The following is an 18,057-nucleotide window of genomic DNA, read 5'->3' on the forward strand; positions in this document are numbered from 1 at the left end:
AACGTTGTGTGACTTAATTCTTATTGAGACTGTTCTGGCCTCATACCTAAAAGGAGACCAAGAATACATTGGAGGGATTATGTCTCATGGCTGACAAGTGGATGTCTTGGGATTCCCCTGGAAGAGCTGGCCAAAGTGGTTGGGGAGAGAGAAGTCTTGGCCTCTCGACTTAGGCTGTTGCCCCACGACTTCAACGACCTGACCCCAGATAAGTGGAAGAAAATGGATGGATGGAAATTAGGCAGTTTCTTGGTTTATTCTTAGTTTTAAAATCAGTTCAGAGCCACCAACATTCAGAGGAAACCCCCAAAACAGCAGGTACTAACTTCCACAACCCACATTGAACCTCCTCAGACTGTAGGAGGGGTTTGATGTAGGGCTGCAGCAATCGAATATTTTAGTATTAGAGTATTCTATCGAATCTTCCATCGATTAATCGAGTATTCTATTTGACGATGTTTCAAGTGAAACGAGATCATGGTCTGCTGCTAAAAATATGAAAATAAAAAAGCTAAATTATAAAAGACTCAGTAATATATATTAAATTGATGTTGTCTAGTTCCCTCTTTCCCAGCTGATATGTATAGTTAATATTTTATGGAAAACATTTGACTTACATTTCATTCACAATTTAGGTTTGTATTAACCTCATCCTAGTCAAAATAACATCTAAATATATTCACATATAACGAATAGTATTTGTTTATTTCATTAGCATGTTGAGTAGAGCTACTAGAAATGCTAACATTTGATTTCTACATATAACAATGTACTTATGGTATATTTATTGTGTTATGTACGGGTTGGCAACATAATCTTATCTAAGTTGCATTGAAATATAAAAGTGTTAGTGAATTATATGCTACAAAAGCTTGACACAGTTTCTGCGGTGGATGGAGAACACTCGTAGCAACAAACAGACGGTAGCTGCAGCGGCTCAGCCCCACACCACTGCAGAGATCCACAAATAAACAGGATGGTGGGAATTTTCCTTCTGCTTGTGGAGTTTCGTCGATCACAACCATCTGTCATGATGGGTGGTAATTTCTTAACCCACATGAAGAATCACTCAGGGATAAGGTAAGAGATGATAATAAAATCTTATAAAGAAAACAAAGCGAAAACTGAGGGCGCTGATCCAAACGGGACAGGAAACGAGGCAACTCCGACTCTAAGAAGAACAACGGTGAGAGTGATTAGAAACTGAGAACCAGGAGATGAATAATCATGAGAGGAACAGGCTTACTGAGTTGAGCAGGACGAGGGGCAGGAGGGAGAGGCAAGTCAGGTTGATGCAGGGAGGAGATGGTCGCTGGAGGTGATGCTGGATCCAGGAAGGCAAGTGAGCGGTGGAGAGCAGGAGGCCAGGGAAGCTGAACGACACTGTGATAAAATCACACCTCAGGCAGGTGGAGGGAATCCAGGGCTGGTACAGACAAGAATGCAGAGCTGGGTTAGTTAAGGTAAACGAGTTCTTAAAGTCAAGGCACAGATAAGGACGTGGCTAGACCTACCCAACAGGAGAGTATCAACCGGCGTTGAGGTGTGGCAGCACCGCTCCTTAAATCCTCTGGCCAGGCTGATGGTAATTAGGTGCAGCAGCTGCTGCTGCTGCTCCCCAACACGCTCACCTGCAAACAATGAAGGGAAAATAGCAGCAGAAGCAGAGAGAAGGCAGAACCATGACACCATCACGTTTTTTTCTGAACCACACTTGCTCGTGAGAATGCTACCCGCTAGCTTAGCATTAGCAATTCTGCTCACAATTAAACTCTTGATTCCAAACTTTGGACTGTTTCTGCCTTTCATAGTGGTTTCTGTCTTTGCTGGTTTCTCTATTTTCCTCCACAGCACCTAGATCACCATGTAGTGCTCCAGTAAAATGTATTCAGACTGTGGAGCGCACATTTAACGAAGCTTCGAATGAGTAAAAAATGAATTGTGGAATTTAATGAATCAAACCATTTGAGTCATTTGATGATTCATTTCAGCCCTATGGATCATGGTCCAACCATTGAGAACTGGACGATCACAATGATTGGATGACATTTTTCCAGGATTTTATGTTTCAGAGGTGATTAAAATCATTCATCCTTTTGATCAAACATTTACTTATTGGTTTCCATTGGTTTGTGGTGAGCATTTCAAGCCATATGACCAAAAAAATGCACCAGAAAAGGTCTCACTCTTCACTTTTAAGATTTAATTGATTCTTGTAAAAATGCATCAATTCTGGACAAGCATGATGTAAAAAAGACGAGGAGGAAAAAGGTGACTGGAAAGGGGCTTCTATTAATCTTTGGTATTTTGAACAAAAACTAAAATTGGCTTGAATCAAAGCTTTTCTTGTTTTTTTTTTTGAAGAAAAAGATCATGACCAGATTTTTTGTGAAGATGTAAAAATCACTTGTATCAAATTAAAGCATTTAGCACTGTCAAACTCTCGGGGACCACAGACAATTTTGAATTCATGGCATTTTGAGTGTGGTTGCAACATTTTTATTTTTTAACCAAGCCTTTTTCTCCTCACAGACTCCTTAACAGAGTTCATCTGAGGGAGCTGGTTTCATTCATTCTCTGTTTGCTCGGTTACAAGCCGCTGTCATCATGGTCCACGTTGGAAGAAGACCACCTCACAGGGATTTTCCTCTTCACCAGGTAACCACAAAGAATAAAAGAAGCACATTAACCACATGTACAACAGCCCAGCTCACTCTCTGCTGACCCCCACTCCAGCAGGAAACACACACACACACACACACACACACACACACACACACTCACACACACACACACACACACACACACACAGCTTATTATCTTTATGAGGTGTTATACACCAATGACCACCAACACAGGGTCTCAGTGTTCTCTAATCCACACTCCGCCTGAGAAGCCTGTTCCATGCAATGGAGGGATTACACTGTCGGATTAACAGAAGTTTTAATTTGAGTCATTGTGGGAGCCCTTGGTTGTAACAATAGGTGAGGGAAGAATACCAGAGTTTTATGAAATGTGGAACAACTTCAAGTAATGTCCACTTTATTTTAGTTAAAATTTCACCAAAGTGAAAAAAAAAACAAGGCTTTGTAAGATAAGAAAATTTGTAGACCTTTTTTCCCACTTCCAATTTTGTTCCCTTGGAACGCATGACGATGTGTTGCTAAACACCTGGAGATGTAACGACAGGATGTGCCAGTTTAAAAATAAAACTGATTTTGTAGCATACATCAACATTTGTGTTGTAAGTAAAGCGTTAATGTCTTCTGATGGCGACGGAACAAGGATGCCAATAGGATGCATAGAAGAAGACGCGTCAAAAAACTCTAAACAAAGTTTTTCTAAAAAGCTTCTTAGGCTTTTCAGATTAAAGAAGCTGGGAAAAAGACATTTTACTGTCTATTATACCTGTTATAGCTGAAATAGACATTATTTTACATGATGTCTATGCATTTCTAATTTTAATTTAATGGATGCTTTGCAACTTTGCATTTTAAATCATTTTCTTGAGCCAGTATGTGCTAAAATGACCCTTTACAGGGTTAATGAAAGGCCACCCAGCTCCTATGGTCAGGATATTCTACTTGCAACTTCAGACTGGTGGGCCCTTTGTTCAATTCAATTCAATTCAAGTTTATTTATATAGCGCCAAATCACGACAAGAGTCGTCTCAAGGCACTTCACATAATAAACATTCCAATGCACAGTTCATTAAGCCAATCAGAAATAATGTGTCCTATATAAGGAACCCAGCAAATTGCATCAAGTCACTGACTAGTGTCAGTGACTATACAGCAATCCTCATACTAAGCAAGCATGCAGCGACAGTGGAGAGGAAAACTCCCTTTTAACAGGAAGAAACCTCCAGAGAATCCTGGCTCAGTATAAGCAGCCATCCTCCACGACTCACTGGGGATCGGGAAGACAGAGCAGGCAGACACACACACACACATACACACACACACACACACACACACACTTGTTGAGCTGACATACCTGGCGCTGCAGTCTGCTTTTCAGTACATTTCCTGCATGTTTTAGATCCTAAACACAGCCGACTTGTTTAATTCAGTGATGACTCACTTCTGTAGACACTAAGGAAGGCTGGAAGACATTTCAGCTGTTAGATTAAGGTGTTAAAAAGATGAACGCAAAGCGAGGAGATAGGTTTCGCTTTGGGCTTTTCAAACAGGCACTAGGGGGTGCTAAAAGCAAGCCAAAACGGCCTCTCCCATTTGCAACATCTGTTAATAATGAATATCAAAATAACAAATGCTAGTTCGGATCTTTATCAGAGATGAAAATTACAGAGATTGTTTTCTTCTTTTGATGCTAGTGAAGCCAAAGTCTGCCTCGGCCTTACATTTGAACATTCTTTAGGGGAAAACTCCTTGAATATGATTGCTAATATACTTTTATAGGCATAAAAGAAAAGGTTTCTAATAAGAAAGGTGTGAAAAGAAGACATTTGTGTATTTTTAAATAGCATTTTGGCTACATGTCACTGTTCTTACTGATCTTAAATTAACTTTTAGTAACACAATAATAAATCTTTTTAACTTGCCTCACAAACACAACTCAGCTTATGGTTTTAGTTTTGTTAGTTTGAAGCTAGGAGCAAAAGACATTTAGTCAATAACATGCCCCCCCACACACACACACACACACGCACACACTCAACTCAACGCAACTCAACTTTATTTGTAAATCGCGCCTTACAGGCAGAGATGTTACCCAGGCGCTACACTAATCAAGTAAAAACATAAAACATTAAATCCAGAAGTGCACATTTCTGACGCTGACTCTTTCTTTCTTGCAGAAAGTTACAGAAAACGTGCCGGCAGGGTTAATCAGCGCTAATATTAGATTTATGGAACATCATGCATTTTTGAAAAGGGTTTAAAAATATCCTTGTCAGCAAAGACAGGTTTTTATGACAATGAGCTCAAGAGGATTCACCGAAAGAGCTTAAGCTCCTGACAAGCCTCAGAAATTGAAATCAAACTTCTTCAAAGTGACAGAAAATGAGGAGAAAAGATGAACTGCCTGTGACCCAGAGAATACAACCTCTTTGAGTTTTTCCAGACTTCAGCAGATTGATGGTTAACTTCTAACAAAGGCTACTGGTTAGATAGTGTCGACTGGTATAGAGGACGATTGGGTGTACTCAGAAATAACTCAAGATGAACAGAACAATGGTCCTATGGACAGCCACAGCAAACATCACCACTCAGGGGAAAGGGGTGACATATTTTTGGCTGCCTGAGTCAATAACTTGACGGAGGTGCTTTCAGTTTGGAGGAAAAGCAGATCGAGGTCAGTGAGACCTCCCAGAGAGCAAAAGCAGAAGGATGAGAAGAAGATACACTCAGTAACTAAGAATTATCCACAGTAAAGAGGAAACAATCAAGTTGTTGTTAGACTGTTTTGGGAGGTTCGGCTGCAGCTGTTGCTACTTAAGAAGTCACTCAGACCTGTTTTCTAACCTGATCTTGAGTGGACTTGTGCCGCAGCTACAGTATCTCCCCTATGGTGCTCCTGAGTCACTTGGTACTGTTTAACTGATCTATTGACCATATGTGGCTCTAGCTGCGTTCCTTCCCGAGCACGGCTGTGTCTGCAGCTCACCTCTCCCCCAGGAAATGGGTCAAATGTGGAGAACAAATGTCACACACACATCAGTGTGTGTGACAACTCATGGGACTTTAACTTTAATATGTGACTCCGCCCACTTTTAAGCATTTACTTCAACCAAACTTGAGATAAACGTTCTATTTCTTCACTCTAATAGTTAATTAAAAAGTTTTCCCACTTTCAGGAATTACGTGTGATTTTTTTTAGGAATCCTTAAAAGTGATAGTCTTACCCTGTACTGTAATATAATGTAGGCAGTGTGTCACTCTATGTCACTAAGCCTGCCCCGTGCAATTTGAACCGAGCACCATTGGCCAATAGTGTTACGTCCAGATGTAAATCACAGAGCATGCACGGATGTACCAGTGTGTTTACATGCAGCCAGTAACCCTTTTAAAACCCGAATATTCACAATAACCCGGTTCCGCAGGTCGTTGTAAACACCGCCAAAAACCCGGATATGCTCATAACCGGGTTTTTAAAAACCCGGTTACTACACCTGGGGTAACCCTTTTCTAACCTGAATGTTTGGTCGTGTAAACGCATATCGGGATATCCCCATCAAAGCGTGTGTTCTGCGCATGCTCTGTTTGCAAGGAATCTTGGTCTTTTGAGTAGCGAGACATCTTGTATGCGCCAGAACACCGGAAGTAAACAACAAGTTGGGAGCAACATGGCGAGTCGCGGCACAGCACCACACTTTGAGTGACGAGGAAACTAAAGCGCAAACAAACGCGGTCGCTATCTCTTCCGAACTGGGAAACGTGTTGTTGTTTTCTCGGATACCGGAACAAGAAGAACCGGAAATGACGCATATTGCGTCTGGACGTAGTCCATACGTCCTGACGCTGCCCCAACGTCCGCATTTACATCGGGTTATGCAAGTTAGGGGTAACTCGTGCTTGTAAACGGGTTATTCTGATCAACTCAGAAACCCGAATGCCGACCTTAACTCGATCATAACCCGGATATTGGCTGCATGTAAATGTACTCAGTTGTGGAGACTGATGCAGATTCCCCCTGCTGCTACTAACGTTGCATGCTTTGCAGACTGGTGGAAGTTATGTATGACAAAGCTCCCCCACTACAGTTTGAACTAACAAGGCTGCGGCTTCATGGATTGCCAGGACTGCCAGGTGTAAGGAAGCTGCTTCCCTCTGTTGTAAGGAAACCATGAGGGACACATTGATAATCTGCAAATGTCACTGCTATTTAAGCCATTCAAGTTAGTGGAATTCTTCTAAACATTCATTAAATTATGTAAAAATCTGAAACAGAGATCTAAACATGATGAAGCTGCAAACGCGACGTTAAAGCATGATGAGTGTAGGAGTTTAATGACTTTAAAACAAGACAACACATAACCCTGCATGAATTTATTTCTGTAGCCAAGACATTGTTTTATTAACTTCACATATAAAATAACAGCAGGGATGCTGAACACCATGATGGTGGCATAACTGTGCTTCTGAAGCGGAACAGGTTTTGGTGCTGGAACCAAGCTAGATGGGGATGCTTCTGCTAAGATTAAACGTTTCAGCTCTGAATCGGGACGTGCTTCAGAATCAGCAAATTGGGGCGTCCTCGTTGATATGGAGATGCTTTTGGCAAGGAGAAACGACACGCCTCGGGATTATGCTAAAAAAAACACATTTTAAACCAAATGGGATGGTGTAAAGAGGAAATTTGCTCCAAATTGGCGTATTGTACCAAGTTAGGCTAATTGAGCTCTTGCTGTTGTCGGGGCGTTGCGGGGTGACAGACAGATCGGCGAGGGCCGACACATGTTTGTGAAGGAGTTTAAAATTCAAATGCTGTTCATGTGTGAATACAGACACCTGGGGTAATCAGCTGGCTGTGTGTGTGTGTGTGTGGGGGGGGGGGGGATTTTACCCATAAGCCTCTCTGTTCCTTCCTCCTGCTTTTGGAGTCTCTGTTTCATTCCCGGTGTCAGATTTCCTGTCATGTTTGCAGAAGGATGAGGATTCATCCGATTTGGAGAAAGTAAACAAATGTTTAAAAAAGTATAAATTCAGAGGCTGATTTATTTCTGTTTGAGCTCCTGGGTATGGTTGATCTCAGCGCTATTAAAAAATGCATTCACTGGTAATTCCCTCCCACCCGTCCTTCTCCTTCTGCCTTCTCCTGTCTCCCTCCGCTCATTCTCTCAATGGTATCTGTTTCTTTGTGTCACTTCACTACATTTTATTGGCACATGGGTGTGATTCATCGTCTCTGTCGGTCTTTGTTCATCCTATCCCCATTTTCACTCTGTGTTTTTTTTATCCCTCTCTTGCTTCTTTCTCCCAAAAATCTGGCATGGAGCTGAGACAGAAGAGCGCCTGCTGTTTTTCTGACACACTCTTCCTCTCTTAAATCAAAACCAACTGAGGTGAAATCAGGTTATTACCTTAGCTGCGTTTCTTCCCTCTCCCTTTCACCTCTTTCTTCCATTCTTTTTTGCTCGGGGTATATGAAATTTTACACTTTCAAAAGAAAAGGCCAGCTGCTCGGTGAGATGAACGGGTGCGAGCTGGATTTGAAAGGGGTCTGCTGCATAAATAAGCCAGAAAAAATAAACACTGGAGTGTGAGATGGATGTCGGACAGGGTCTGACTGTGTGTGTTTGTGTTTGTCTGCAGATCCTTGTTTGCCGCACATGCGCGCACACACCCACTTACGCAAAAAGCTCCATCATATAAGGGTGTGCCTGGATCAGGTCACTAAAATAATGTGCCTTAAAAAGTGACTTCTGTGTAAAGAGATAAATGAGTGTCAGAGATACTACAGTGTTTATTAGCCCATGATGTAGAGGAAGCTCCATATGGTCTCCAAATGAGGTCTGTAGAAGTTTTGGACTCACAGACAGAAAAACAGGTTTGGACGATTTGGAAACGAAATGCCTGATAAACTGAAAATAGATGGAGGATGTGGGCTGGAAAGGAAGTGAAGATGAAACAGCTATCAGAAACTTTAAAGGTTACCAAGATGGATGGAGTGATGGGGAGAAGAGAACGTGGTGATTTTTAAATAGGATGTGCTGAAGTGATGGATGGATAAAACAGACCATAATAAATAGAACATGGTAATAAGTTGTTTAAAGAAACACGAGGAGACACTCAGAAGCATAGCAAGTAGACACGAAGAAGAAAATGCAACTAAAGATGGAAGATCAGAGAGAAGTTTCAGTGTTTTAAATCGATTAGCCAAAGGAAAGGTGTTAATAAACAAAGGTGTTTCTAGCTGTTTTTGGAGGTGCTGAAGCACCCTGAAACCCAGAGTCGCTCCTGTTAATGAACCTCCCAACCCAAACGAGCTCAGAGCGATTAAAAACAGTTTTAAACACACCTGGATTAGGAAATTTTATTTCATTTGAGCTGAAATTGGTCAGTTACTGCTAAATGTTTCAACAGATTATATCCCAATGAAAAATGCTCAAATTCATACTTACATGAATATAATTTAATCTGTCGCAGTATTGTTTCGGGAATGCCTTACCTCCTGTTCTCACGTAAAAAGTCAACATGTTTGGTTTTTTTGGTATGTCTGTGAAAAGGCCCTTCTCGTGAGCAGGTTGGTGTTCATGTGGTTCCCCCACTTTGCATCAACTGGTATAAGTGATGCACCATGATGTGCGTTTTGGTCCTCAAAGACACAATCAGTGTGTTTACATGTGCATCAGAAAGCTGAACTATTGCCCTAAATAGACTGACACAGTTTCTTTGAAAGCACTGTTGCGCTTTAGTCTTGCTGAAGATGAACTGGGTCTAATCGTGTTGAAACACCCAGATGATGCGGTAGGAACACGACTTCATCTGCACGTAAACAGCTCTCTTAAGCTGATACGGTAACCGGGGGGTTGAGATCGCTGCCGCTTGTCGACCTTGACGGATGGACGCCTTTCTCGTAGACAAGTAACGTCAGAATAATAATTGTTATAATGATAATCGGGTGACGGTGGCACAGGAGTTAGGTGCTCCCCCCATAATTGGAAGGTTTCAGGTTCAAGCCTCGCTCAGTCAGTCGCTGCCGTTGTGTCCTTGGGCAAGGCACGTAACCCACCTTGCCTGCTGGTGGTGGTCGGAGGGACCGGTGGTGTCTGTGCTCGGCAGCCTCGCCTCTGTCAGTGCGCCCCAGGGCAGCTGTGGCTACATCATAGCTCATCACCATCAGTGTGTGAATGTGTGTGTGAATGGGTGAATGACTGACTGTGTTGTAAAGCACCTTGGGGGGTTCCAGGACTCTAGAAGGTGCTATATCAAATACAGGCCATTTACCAGTTACCAATTGTACAATAATATGTTTCAGCTGTTTCCCAGTTAGAGGTGCACATTCCCAACACGAGGGGCTGCTTTTGGTCGTAGATACAGAAGTAGGGAGACGGGCATAAGGTGTAACACATCTGGCGATAGATCCGCCATCAGATAAAAAAACAGTAACTTTATTTTAATGTCCAGGAAATCCTCAAATTGTTAAGGAGTCCATTGCAATAAAGTGTGCAGGATGGTAGCCCTTGACAGTGTGTGTGTGTGTGTGTGTGTGTGTGTGTGTGTGTGTGTGTGTGTGTGTGTGTGTGTGTGTGTGTGTGTGTGTGTGTGTCTGTGTGTGTGTGAGTGTGTGTTCTGCATGCGCTCAGGTGACCGTGAGTCCTGTTATCAGCCAGAAGTAATCCTAGCTATTGGAAATGTATATTTTACAGATCTGATTTAAAACACTGAAACAAATCAAAGTCTACAACTGATGAAAGAAATCAATTCAAGACTTTTCCCAAATCCCAGAGTTCCTGTAGAGGTGCGGCTTTAAATAAGAGAGCTGCATTCATCCTAGAGGCCCATGCTCTCTCACCTGTGCAAATTACTGTGTGTAAACAGACAGGATCACACTACTTTCATGTGGTTAGCCACTTCCCCAGCTGGGACAAGTTCTACTCAGGAGAAAGAAGCCATTTCCTGCTCACTGAGGCAAAGATATGCCCCACTGTAACATACTGTAATTTCTTCCAGATGATGGGTGGATTTTATCTTGCTGGAGATTCTGCAGGACTCTTGCTGGCTAATGCAGAATCCCTTGAACACAAGCGTTCATTGACTATACATCAAAACATGCTAAAACAGTCTCATGTTATTTATAGGAATTCCAGGTGCAAGATGAAACAACGATATTCCTACGGAAAAAAGAACCCTGACTCAGTTTGAGTTTAACATTTTGAAAATAAAAGCTTCGTGTCACTACAGACATTAAGTAGATAAATAAACCAGTGATGATAAATTTGGAACTTGTCTGTTTGGCTGCAGGGTGCTTTGTTATTGCATTTACATGATGAGATAAAAGCTTGAAATATGCACAATAATCCAACCGAATTAGATCTGGTTGTAAATACAGAGCAGAGGCCTGCAGAAGGTCTACATGAACAATAGGAGAATACATCTGCTCATCGTCGTTTGATTAGTAATCCTGTTTTAGACAGATCCTGTAAAAAGCTAAATAGCCTTATTTGGTCTATGTGGAATCAAAAAAAGTTCCTTGTGATTTTGTTTCATAGTTTGATGCCATCTGTAGGAAAAGCTTATTCAAATGTAAGCAACAAATTCCATCATGTCATAATTTAGTAAACTGTCCAAAATAACAAAAAGCTTATTGGTTGGAGTTAAAGTAAGAGCATGGTACTGCTGGTCAGGCCTGTGTCATTGTGTGAATATAATGCTAAATGGATCATATTAACAGTCACCTTAGAAGCATTTATTACTGTCTGTTTTGGAAAGGTTAAAGGTCATTTGAATGCAGTCTACAAATATGCGGCAAAGTGGAGAAACAAGGGCCCAGGCGGGATTCGATCCCCAGACTCCTGGGTGAGTCATGCGCGCTTACCAGTCAGCCATAGGGATGTCCCTTTGGCCGACTGAGAACAACTTAAAAGGCATCCATTCGACCCTAACCCTACAAGACACCACTGCAGATGTATTAAAAATATAAATTGTTGACCTTTAATAAAAATCTCATTACATAATGAAATGCTGGAATATGGTGTGCTACTTGACATACATTTTGAGTCATTCTAGAACTTCGCAAAGATAAGGCTATTTTTATCATGCTCTTGTACATAAAACCTATGAAATGGAAGAGACTGGAACATCTTTCTAGTATAACCATGTATTCTACATACTTGTTAGGTGGTCTACAGAAGTATTCTTCCAATGTCACCGAGACACTGTTCTACTTACCAAGCCTGACCTTGTGTGTGAGTGTGTGGCTTGTGTAGATGTGTGAAGCATTCCAGCCATTGCAAGGGCATGTCCGGACTAATCCGCTGGCCTCAACACAGACAGTTCAGTTTCCATGACCTCAACCTCCTGCTGTGCAGACACGAAGACACATGCGCACACACTTATTCTGTCCTTTTCCTTTCTGCTGGCTGTCATTTCTTCGTGCATCCTTTGTCTGAATTGCAGTGTTTTATTTTTGTCAGTTGCCATTTTGTTCCCAGTTAAACTGCTGTGGGGAACATGAATGTTCTGTGATACCGCAGGAGTTCTGTCATCTCCAGTACAATTATGTCAATTAGCTCATATTTAAATGCTTCCCAGAGAGGAGTTCTTCTGCTTTAATAGCAGTCCAATGAAGTGACAACAAAACAATTCCATCCATCCATCCATTTTCATCCGCTTATCTAGAGTCAGGTGGCGGGGGCAGTAGCCTAAGGCGAGAGGCCCAGACTTCCCTCTCCCCAGCCACTTGGGCCAGCTCCTCCAGGGGAATCCCAAGATGTTCCCTGGCCAAGTGAGAGACATAATCCCCCCACTGGGTCCTGGGTCTACCTTTAGGTCTCCTTATGGTTGGACGTGCCCGGGAAACCTCACCAGGGAGGCGTCCAGGAGACATCCTGACCAGATACCCGAGCCACCTCAACTGACTCCTCTTGATGTGGAGGAGCAGCGGGTCTACTCCGAGCCCCTCCCGAATTACCAAGCTTCTCACCCTATCTCTAAGGGAGAGCCTAGCCACTCTTCGGAGAAAACTCATTTCGACCGCTTGTATCTGCAATCTCGTTCTTTCGGTCACTACCCAAAGCTCATGACCATAGTTGAGGGTAGGAACATAGATCGAACAATAAATCGAGAGCTTCGCCATCTGACTCAGCTCTCTCTTCACCACGACAGACCGGTACACCACCCACATCAATGCAGATGCAGCACCAATCTGCCTATTGATCTCACACTCCAGTTTTCCCTCACTTGTGAACAAGACCCCAAGATACTTAAACTCCTCCACTTGGGGCAGGACCTCATCCCTGACCCGGAGAAGGCATTCTACCTTTTTCCGAATCAAGACCATGGTTTTAGACTTAGAGGAGCTGATTCTCATCCCAGCTGCTTCACACTCGGCTGCGAACCGCTCCAGCGAAAGCAGAAGATCACGTTCTGATGAAGCCAACACGACCACATCATCTGCAAAAAGCAGAGACCTGATCCTCAGGCCACCAAAACGGATGCCCTCCACACCTTGGCTGCGTCTAGAAATCCTGTCCATAAAGGTGATGAACAGAATCGGTGACAAAGGGCAGCCTTGGTGGAGTCCAACTCTCACTGGGAACGAGTCTGACTTACTGCCGGCAATGCGGACCAAGCTCTGACACCGGTTAAACAGGGGCCTAACAGCCCGTATCAGAGGGCCTGGTACCCCATACTCCCGGAGTACCCCCCCCATAGGGACCCCCGAGGGACGTGGTCAAACACCTTCTCCAAATCCACAAAACACATGTAGACTGGTCGGGCAAATTCCCACGCACCCTCCAGGATCCCCCTAAGGGTATAGAGCTGGTCCAGTGTTCCACGGCCAGGATGAAAACCACATTGCTCCCCCTGAATCTGAGGCTCAACAATCCGACGGACCCTCCTCTCCAGAACCCCTGAATAGACCTTACCAGGAAGGCTCAGGAGTGTGATCCCCCTGTAGTTGGAACTTACCCTCCCCTTTTTTAAATAAGGGGACCACCACCCCGGTCTGCCAGTCCAGTGGGACTGCCCCCGATGTCCACGCGATATTGCAGAGCCAAGTCAGCCAACACAGCCCCACAACATCCAGAGCCTTAAGGAACACCGGGCGGATCTCATCTACCCGTGGAGCCTTGCCACAGAGGAGCTTTTTAACCACCTCAGTGACCTCAGCACCAGAGATTTGAGGGGCCAACCCAAAGTCCCCAGACTCTGCGTCCTCACTGGAAGACGTGTCGGAGTGATTGTGGAGGTCTTCTTTGTATTCTGCCCACCGATCCACAACATCCTGAGTAGAGGTCAGCAGCACACCATTCCCACTATAGATATTGTTGGTAGCACACTGCCCAACCACACCTCTCTAGGTCTCACAGTCGTTGCCCACGTGAGTGTTAAAGTCCCCCAGCAGAACGGGGGAGTCACCGGAAGGAATGCTTTCCAGCACCCCCTCAAAGGTCTCAAAAAAGTTTGGGTAGACTGAACTGTAGTTTGGTGCATAATCACAGACCACAGTCAGAACCCGTCCCTCCACACATAGGTGGAGGGAGGCTACCCTCTCATTCACTGGGGTAAACCCCATCGTACAGTCACCAAGATGGGGGGCAACTAGTTTGCCCACCCCTGCTCGACGCCTCTCAGTGGGAGCAACTCCAGAGTGGAAGAAAGTCCAACCCCTCTCAAGGAAACTGGTTCCAGAGCCAGAGCCATGTGTTAAGGTGAGTCCGACTACATCTAGTCAGAACCTCTCAACCTCACACACCAACTCAGGCTCCTTCCCCACCAGAGAGGTGACATTCCATGTGCCAAAAGCCAGCTTCTGTAGCCGAGGATCAGACCGCCAAGGTCCCCGTCCTCGACTACCACCCATCACACACTGCACCCGACCCCTTTGGCCCCTCCCACAAGTGGTGAGGCCATGGGAACAAAACGATTAATCTCATTTTAATTCTCAGTAGGTAAAGTCAATCAGAAAATTCTCAGTAGGTAAAGTCAATCAGTCCCCCCCCCTAGGCTTGCTTTCCCCTTCAGTCTGCTCTGAATCTACAAGTCTGAGTCAATCACTCCAGCATAACTTGAGGAAAAAAAATCAGAAACTAGAAAGGAAATCATAAGTCTGAGGATAGAAGACAGAGGAATACTTGAGCAGAATTAACAAAACATGCTTAATTCTCAGTTATTTTCAAGCTGCGAACTGAAGTTGCAAAAAAAACTTGAAATGTTTGTAGAGAATATGGAGTTGCACAGAGGCAAATGCTGGTTCTGTTTCCAGTCTGCATTTGAGTCTCTATACTACCAGATCACTTTACCACATGTTGGAGTTCGTATTTGAACTGACAGCTTCACAAATTTAAATGTCTGCTGAGATTTACTCTATATGCAGCTTTCTGCTCCTGGCAAAGAAACCTGAAAAGAAATAGATGTTGCTGTCTTACTTCAAATAATCCTTCCGGGCCTCATCCAAAGTATGATTTTGCAACTTCATTTGGGATTTTTTTTTCCTCTGCTCTTTGTGAGTTATGTAACTTTGGTATAAAACCTGCAAAGTTACAAAGCAGAAAGTCCACATTGAGGGGAGCCTACACAGGGACACCCCAGGAACAACTGCTTGATGGTCCAGAGGAGAAAGGGAAAGGAAGAAACAAAAGGAAGTGTGTGTGTGTGTGTGTGTGTGTGTGTTTGGGGGGGGGGGTCCACAAAAATAAACAATCAATGATGAACAGGTGTCTGCTTCTAGACCTGCATAAGGAGACAAAAAAGAAAAGGGACACACAACAATACAACAGGAACTATTACTGTGTCAACTTGATGGTAAATGGTAAAATGGCCTGTATTTGATATAGCGCCTTCTAGAGTCCTGGAATCCCCCAAGGCACTTTACAACACAATCAGTCATTCACCCATTCACACACACATTCACACGCTGGTGGGGATGAGCTACAATGTACTCACAGCTGCCCTGGGGCGCACTGACAGAGGCGAGGCTGCCGAGCACTGACGCCACTGTTCCCTCCGACCGGAAATATATAATGAGGAAATATAAAATCAACATTGTTTTACTGAACAATCACGATAATAAATCACAGTGCATTTAGTGCCATTCACAGCCTTAAGACATGTGTTGAACGTGCCCAAGTCGATACTTATGAGAGCACTATGTGAGCACCTGTGTGGGTACACACGCTTGTATGTGTACGGTTTCTCTATAGAAGCATCCAATAGAGAGTGGGAGGGGCCACAGATCTGTCCCCCAAAGATGTGTAGGAGATGGAGGGACCTCCAAGCCCCAGAGATCCGGGAGCTGCCCCAGAGCACAGGGACCCCAGGGAGACTGTAACCAGAAAAGCCCCAGCCCCCTCTTGAGAGGCGCAGAGGATTGCCCCGGGGGGCCACAACCAGCAGTCAGCAGAGTCCTGGGAGATATTAGCGGCAAGCCCACAGGCCCGCCCGCAGTCTCCCACCCCCAAGCCGGCCGAGCCTGGAACCCAACGACCCGGGACCCAGGGGCGACCACCCCCGCCGAGGACCCAAAAGATCCCAGGGACTCAGATCTCACCAGGCAGCCACCAGGATCGATCAGGCAGACTCCAAAAATCTTAAATCCCCTGACCCAGGAGCCGTAAACACTCAGGCAGACCAAGGCACCACACTCCACACCAAATGTGGCAGGGGGAGGGTAGGAGAAGATGTGTAGTAGCACAAGAAGTACCAGGAGATGGGAGGAGTCCAAGACCCCATATGACATATACAGTCATTCACAGACACAGTCACACACACCCTCCCCCATGCTCACACATACACATACATCCTAAGACTTACAAAAATGAATGCTAGACACCCACTCCTGCTCCCCATACACACCCTATTCACTCTGGTCCCGGTACTGCTGCACAAGGGGTACAATTCAAATTCAAATTCAAAAATACTTTATTAGTCCCAGAGGGAATTTGATTGCTGAAGTAGCTACGAATAATAATAATGATAAAGTTGTCAAAGAGTTATTGTATATTACAAAGGCTGTTGGCAGGAAGGATCTCCAGTAGCGGTCAGTGTTGCTGCGAAACTGAAGAAGCCTCTGCCTGAAGACACTCTTCTGTTGTCGGACAGTCTTGTGAAGAGAATGCTCAGGGTTGTCCATAATTTTCTTGATTCTCTGGAGAATTCTTCTTTGCATTATCTCCTCCAGTGGTTCCACGGTTGTACCCAGAACATAACCAACCTTTTTTATTAGGCTGTTGAGCCTTTTCAGGTCCCTGCTTCTGATGCTACTACCCAAACAGACGATGGCTGAAGAGATTGCACTCTCAACAACAGACTTGTAGAAGATCTGCAGCATCTTGCTACAGACATTGAAGGACCTAAGCATCCTCAAGAAGTGCAGTCTACTGTGTCCCTTCTTGTAAACGGCTTCGCTGTTCTTTCTCCAGTCCAGTCTGTTGTCTAGGTGAACTCCAAGGTGTTTATATTCCTCAACCACCTCCACTTCTTCTCCCATGATGGAAACACTGTTTGACTCCATCCTGTTTCTTCTGAAGTCTAAAATCATCTCCTTTGTTTTGTTCACATTCAAGGTCAGATGATTGTTTCCACACCATGCCACAAAGCGCTCCACCAGCTCTCTGTACTCGGCTTCCTGTCCATCTCTGATACACCCGACAACTGCAGAGTCATCTGAGTATTTCTGTAGATGACAGGTCTCTGATTTTTACTGGAAGTCTGAGGTGTACATAGTGAAAAGGAATGGTGAGAGTACAGTCCCCTGTGGTGCTCCAATGTTGCTGATCACCTGGTTTGATGTGCAGTTCTTCAGCTTCACAAACTGTGGTCTGTTTGTCAGGTAGTCTTTAATCCAGGTGAAAGTTCAGGCCCCCACCTCTGTCTTCTGGAGTTTCTGGCAAAGTGCATCAGGCTGGAGTGTGTTAAATGCACTGGAGAAATCAAAGAACATGACCCTCACAGTGCTGCCTGCTTTGTCCAGATGACAGTGGATTGGTTGAAGCTGCTGGATGTGGATATCTTCAACTCCAACTCCATGGCGATAAGAAAACTGTAGCGGGTCCTGATATGTTCTAGTTTGCTTATTCAGGTGGACCAACAGGAGTCTCTCCAGGACCTTCATGATGTGGGATGTCAGGGCAACCGGTCTGTAGTCATCATTAACTGATGGATGAGTTTTTTTGGAACTGGAACAAGGCAGAATGTCTTCCACAGGACTGGAACCTTCTCCTGGGCCAGACTGAGGTTGAAGAGGTGCTGCAGAATCCCACAGAGCTGCTCTGCACAGGCCTTCAGTACTCTGGAGCTGACACCATCTGGATCTGCAGCCTTGTTCCTGTTCAGTCTCTCCAGCTGCCTCTTCACCTGACCTCTAGAGACAGATAGGTGGGAGGGGGAGGTAAATGGGGCAGCAGCATCTTCTGACTTGGTTTAAGAC

The 18,057-nt window shown here is 44.4% G+C and overlaps 1 long non-coding RNA gene across 1 annotated transcript; it reads right to left on the bottom strand.

Annotated features, from left to right (window-relative positions):
• Nucleotides 1-900: 900 nt before the first annotated feature.
• LOC139069826 (uncharacterized) lies at nt 901-1,642 on the bottom strand. Its single transcript, XR_011520493.1, has 3 exons — nt 1,515-1,642; nt 1,247-1,426; nt 901-1,171 (listed from the first exon to the last, which is right to left on the bottom strand). It is a non-coding gene; the product is annotated as an uncharacterized lncRNA (long non-coding RNA).
• Nucleotides 1,643-18,057: the final 16,415 nt, after the last annotated feature.

The sequence above is a fragment of the Nothobranchius furzeri genome, chromosome 5 (genome assembly GCF_043380555.1).
Source record: "Nothobranchius furzeri strain GRZ-AD chromosome 5, NfurGRZ-RIMD1, whole genome shotgun sequence".
NCBI lineage: Eukaryota > Metazoa > Chordata > Actinopteri > Cyprinodontiformes > Nothobranchiidae > Nothobranchius > Nothobranchius furzeri.